The following is a 6200-nucleotide window of genomic DNA, read 5'->3' on the forward strand; positions in this document are numbered from 1 at the left end:
TGAAAAAGCCTGATTTGTCTCTTTACAATGGGGTACAACGTGTAAGGATCATGCATTTGTAGAATGATGAGCAACACAGCTAAACATGCTGATAGACGCCTAACAAAACATCTCCTAAAACCCCCTGCAAAGTTCTCCTGTTGGCATTCACTCGTTTTGAGCATCAAGTGCTGCCAGTTGTGTCAGGCATGGATGTAAGACTGGCAGCTGATTGATAGACACGCGCCAGAATGAGTTTCTGGAGCCAGCGGTGATCCCATATCTCCTGAATCTGGGACTGAACTCCATCCTCCACGATGACAACGTTCTCCCCCACAGAACTAGAACTGGCCTGCCATGGGTCCGGACCTCAAGCCAACTGCTGAACGATACACAACCATGCTGGTTGGCTTTCAACAATTCCTGGTTGAGGAATGAGATGCTATCCCGCCACTAAATGTGACCCAGCTGGTGACCAGCGTGAGGAGGAGGTGCCAAACATGCAGCTGCAGTCACTGACTCTGCAAAGGGAATAAAGTGTAAAAATGGCAGCTAAATCTTGTTCCTTTATTACTTTGGATGAATACAATCATCCAATCCATCGAGCAACTCATGACAAGAGTGAATATGAGTGAATTTTGAGGGGCCCTGCCCACATGTTTAACCATGTAAAGCATAATCCTCACAAGTTAAACCTCATTGTTAAGAAGACTAATCAGGCTGTCTGACAATACATAACGCAACACCAGTTAGTATTGATAAAGAGGATAAATAATAATACAAACACAAATTGCCTTCATTTTTCTTCTAAATTTATATCAATATAAATAAAAGGGGGAAAATGTAACATTATGAAACTTTGGTTTTAAAAAAAAACTCTAAAAGATCATTGAGGCATGTCCTCCTTGCATCAGTCTTTGGGTTTCCTTGATGCCCTCAGCAGTGCACGTCATTACCGTAATGGCGCCACAGTGAGGCAGCATTTCCACAGCAAATAAACAATAACCGGCTTCTTTTTCCTCCAAGTTTAGGTTTTCATGCGTGTAATTTTAACAAGTCTGCCTGGCTGATCAGCTTCTTGTCTCTGCATCAGTGACAGATGCAGCATATACAGAAACAACATAAAGCTGCAGCAGCTTAAAGAAAGTATTTCAATTTAGTCCTCATTAAATATTCTAAAATATTGACAGATTTAAAACGTGTAATAAAGCTCTTTATTACAGGCGTAGAACTTAACAGCATGCACAACCTCAGTGTTTGCTAGTAAGAGCTGGTTTCTCCTCACTGAGACTTCATAAAGTCCCTCCTTTACTGCCATACATGCTATCACACATGCACACCTCATGGTGAGCAGCTTGTGGCGATCTGTCAAAGATATTTAAGATGATGCAAGACAGACAAGTGTTGGCAGCGTACGCACACACTTAAGCACACAGAAACCACAGAGGAGGAGGGACAGGCAGGCAGACAGGCTGACTTGTAATGATAGGTGGCTATTCTTCCATCTAAAATAAATCCCAAAATGCTGACCACACTGTTGGTGAGCCTGCCATTTGGACAAACAAACACAGTGATGGATGGACCATGAGGTGGCCTCACTCTTACCGTTTGTCTTTAAATGCAATAAATATCATACAGATGAATGAATGATTGCTTATTTGTTTGTTTTCTAACCAATAGGAAATGGTAAATCTTGTTTAGTCTTTTTTTATGAATCAGAATTAAAATGTGTGCATCTTTTTTTTAAGCACAGTGTTACATTGTAGCAGTTTAAGCATCTTTAATCAGATGGATCCACTGCTTAAAGCACAATGAACTTCTGACATTAATCACCTTCCATTTTCCACTTTTTTTCCTCCCCATTTTGTTCTCCAGTATCACAGCATCTGGGATATTAATTAACCTTTCTAAATCTGCCATCGCATTATTCTTTTACAGCATGTTTTCCCTGTTTCTTCCCAATTTGTGCTTTCCCTGATGGGAAAAACTGTATTTATTTGACATTAGTTAAGGTTAAACTGTTGTGTTGACTGCATGTCACTCTGTCTTCAGGTTTCCCTCCCCTCCACCCTCTTCTTCCTCCCTCCCTCCTTCTCACTCTCTCTCTCTCTGCATGTGTCATTTTACTGCTCTTTACTCAGCCGGCAGCAGCAGTCTGTCCTCATCCCTCCTCGTCTGTGTACGTCTCCCTGCTCGTTCAACTGCACACGTCTTGTCAGGAAGGGAAACGTTGGGAAATTCACATTCTCTCAGGCTGGATTCACTCGTTTTCACCAATGGATGGAGTTTATACCCCCCCGCACACAGTGACTTCTTGAAAAGTGAGTGAGCATTTACTGAAAAGTTTTTCTTTCCTGCAGGTATGCAGGGAATGACACATGGCTTTGTGGAAACACTGCAGGATCAAATTTTTATTACAGGAAGTAAATGACTTTCTTTTAAAGGCAAGATTTTAGACATGCCTGCAAGTAAAAAAAAAAAATATTGTAAGTGATGTCCTGCTTTTGATACACATTTAATGAAGTCAAGAGAAGAGGTTTTATTAGAGTTCAGGATGTGAAACTCCTAAATCTGTCCATTTTTTAAAATAAATAAATAAATACCTTTTATAAAATAAAATTTAAAAAAAAAAGAGCATTGCATTTGAATGCTTTGCATTCAGTCAGACAATAAGTTGTTTTATGCATTTAAGTTGTATTAAGCTTTTACCTTCAGCTCAATGAAAAAGGCTTTTGTTTTTATCTTGCTTCTGTCTTACAACTTCCACATGCTGTTTGCTGTGGTTTTAAAGGAAAAAGGCACCTTTAGTAATACCATTTATATATATATATATATATATATATATATATATATATATATATATATATATATATATATATATATATATACACATATATATATGTCACACTTACACATTAAGTGATGTATTCTTGATTTTAACTCAGAAAAGTACTTTTTTTATAATCACATCTAAAGATTTTTTTATTTCTAAATAGAAATGTCAAAGACTGTAAAGTCAGTCAATTTTATAACTTATTCTGGTACAGGTTAAAGTTTTAATGTGGGGGAAACATGTTGTGGGGTTTAAAGAGAGAGCATATTTAGTAACCTTTGTCTGTGATAAATAACCACACATTACTTCTCTAATATGAGTTTGCATAAAGAAAGTCTGAGTTAACTTAACTTACTGAAGCGTCTGTTTACAGCTGGAGTGTGGTGCAAGTTGTGTTCCCTTTAAGCCCAACCCCATGCAGAATTCCGAGATATTATATTTCATTATACTACATTAACTTTTTGAAAGCAGCATCCTTGAGTTTGGCGCATGCCACCAATTATTTTGATGCGGTTTAGTTCAGCTGACCCTTTTCACAGACGCGTAATTGCTTAAACACAGCTGCGGCTTATAAAATTAATAATACGTCTGATTAAGTGCGCAATAGAGCATTAACAAAAGGCTGTTTTGTCCGAAGTGGGTTTTTTTTTTGTTGTTGTTGTTTTTTCCGCTTTCATTGATATTAAATCGTGGTTCATTTTGCACACCTGGATCAAATGGAGCTGTTATTAGCCTAACTTTATTAGCCGCAGCTGCATCTGCGCCGCCTCGACGCGGAGAGCTGCGCATATCTGCGACAGCTTTGGGTAAAAGTTAACTCCACTGACGACCGTACAGTGAGTAATGGCTGGTAATGTGTAAGACGAATTAACCACGATATCATAAAGCTTTAGACAACATTGAAAGCTTTGTCCGTGTCTTCAGAATTACCGACGAATAATGAAGATGTTATTAAAGTTGCAGGAATCTGAATGGGATTCGTTGCATTTATCAAAGATTGGCTCCTCCAGATGCAAACTTATAAAAACATTTTCCCGTACAAAGTTAATTTCTCTTACATGGTTGTTTAAAGCTTTGCTTTTTATAAGCTGGATAAGTCAACAGTAAATAACATGTTAATATGCCTGTATCGACTGGGAAAAGTATAAAAATACAAGGAGAGTCTTGTGAAATGGGGGAAAAATAAAGATTTTACATTTTGTTATGAAACAGAAATCCTTCAAACATAACGAGAAAAAAAAAATCATTCCAGGTTGCCAGATTCCTTCTTGAATAAATAAATCAGGAGGTTTTCTGATCACGTTTGTCATTATAATGAACAGCCTACTGGAAAGCTGTTCCCTGAACAAAATAAAATCTGTAAATTATACATAAAAAATAAACTTTTGTATTAAAATGCATGGAGTTATTGTGGTTTTACCTCTTTGTGCTTTAAGAACACAGTATTTATCCTTACTTCTATGCTTCCTGAAAGAGAGATGATGTGCTGAAATGACTTTTCATCATTAGTATCCTTTTTATTTTAGTTTACTGGAACAAGTGTCAAAGACCCTGAATACTCTTGGACCCTGTGGCCCCTTCTAACAAACGTTTCGGTGTCACCAGATCCCCAACGCGTTGCTAAACTAAGTTACAATAAAATCCAGCACAAGTCACAGCTATGCCTAGAGTGCTAGTGAGTCGCACAGGGACTCCTTCAACAACCTAAAGGACACTTTGAAGTTCCACCTCACAAATTCAGTTTACTTTCTAATGCATGTAAAGACCCTCAACCCTGCCTCCCTCCCACCTAAACTACTCACATTTTAAATCACACCTTGTCTAGATGAATCTGCCATTTCGAAGGCAGTGTGTGTTTCTTGGGGATTTGTCAGTCGGACGCTACTGATTGTGACATTTGGCCTCCATGTGCGCTTGTAAAGCGAACAGTCAGTGCAGGGATTGTGTGGTCTCCACGCTCCACACACACTGAGTGTGTTGCTTGAAGTGGGTTGTGTGTGTGTATATATGTGTTCAGGAAAGTAGTACCTAGTGTGGCTAGGTCCCTTTTTTCCCTCCTCTTTTACAGTTTTGATTTTAAAGTCGCATATTTTGGGTATTAGTTGCATTTTAGAAAAGAACAGTGTTTAAGCACCTGCAAGACACAAGTGGGAGGGGGTAAGATGTTTGCTGTCAGGCCGAAATTCATCATGCATCGCATGAGTTTTACAAACTTCTGTCATGAAATGCAATTTAACGTTCTATCGTGTTACTCTTTTGGTTGAACGTGTGTCGTTTCATGGAGTTTGTTGTGGTGTGTCGAGCTAACAGCTGTCCTTTTAAACCTCCCGAAACACAATTTGTTCACAAGTTTAAGCTTCTATAAAGGTGATCGTTTCATCTGCTCCAGTTTTTCACAGGAAAACAGCAGACTTATCCTACTGTTTGTCATTTTTATAGCACTATAAGTTACAAGAGACTTACTCTGATCGGACTTTCATGTTATATAGGCTACCAGTCACAAGTTTGGACACACTTTCCAATCATATCCAGTGGGGAAGGTGTGTCCAAACTTCTGACTGGTAGTGTATGTTGTTTGGCTCCTTCGCCATGCTGTCTGTTTTTCCTCCTCCGCATTTTATGTATCCTCATTAATGGCTTGATAATTGGTCTGGTTAGAGGGAAAAATATGAAGGCGGGGAAAAGTGTGTGTGTGTGTGTGTGTGTGGGGGGGGGGGGGGGGGGGGGGGGGGTGTTGATTATAATACCCCAAATATTCCAAAAATGTGTTTATTAGAAACAGAGCAGACGCATGTTGAAAGCTCGGCTTAACAAAGTTTACATGTCGTGCAATGAGCCCGCATTCATTTAGTCGTCTGTCTGGATGACCTTTAGGTTTTATTAAAGCAGAAACGTTTTATTGCCACGATGGAGGTTTATTTTGAGTCAAGTCAGACAGGATTCTCAGGACATTTCAGGCTGTTTTTCCTCTTGGATTGGATCATTAAATCTGTTATCTGATAATGCATTGATGGGTGAATTAGTCAAGGCAGCGTAGGATGGACAGCTGCACCCAGAGGGACGCTGATGGAGGGTATCGCCAGCATCTCTTAGTGTGCTACCAAACTGTTCTACCTAAAAAGGTGTGTAGCTTCACTGCAATATGTTAATTAAGCATCTTTTAAAGTAATTGGTCTTCTGTTCCATCACCTCAACGGAAAAGGTCAGGATTTCCTGACCACCTGGTTGAGCGCCTCCTTCTCTTGTCATGGAAGATGCTAGTGATGGTTGTAATGGATGCTAACAGAGAACGTTTAACTTCAACACTGGAGTGTGAGGGCAACCTCGCAGCAAGACACATGGGAAGCTGCTTTATGATATGTTTCTGCTTGCTTTGTCTCGTGGATTA

Source organism: Telmatherina bonti, assembly GCF_933228915.1.
Source record: "Telmatherina bonti genome assembly, chromosome: 24".
Classification (NCBI taxonomy): domain Eukaryota; kingdom Metazoa; phylum Chordata; class Actinopteri; order Atheriniformes; family Telmatherinidae; genus Telmatherina; species Telmatherina bonti.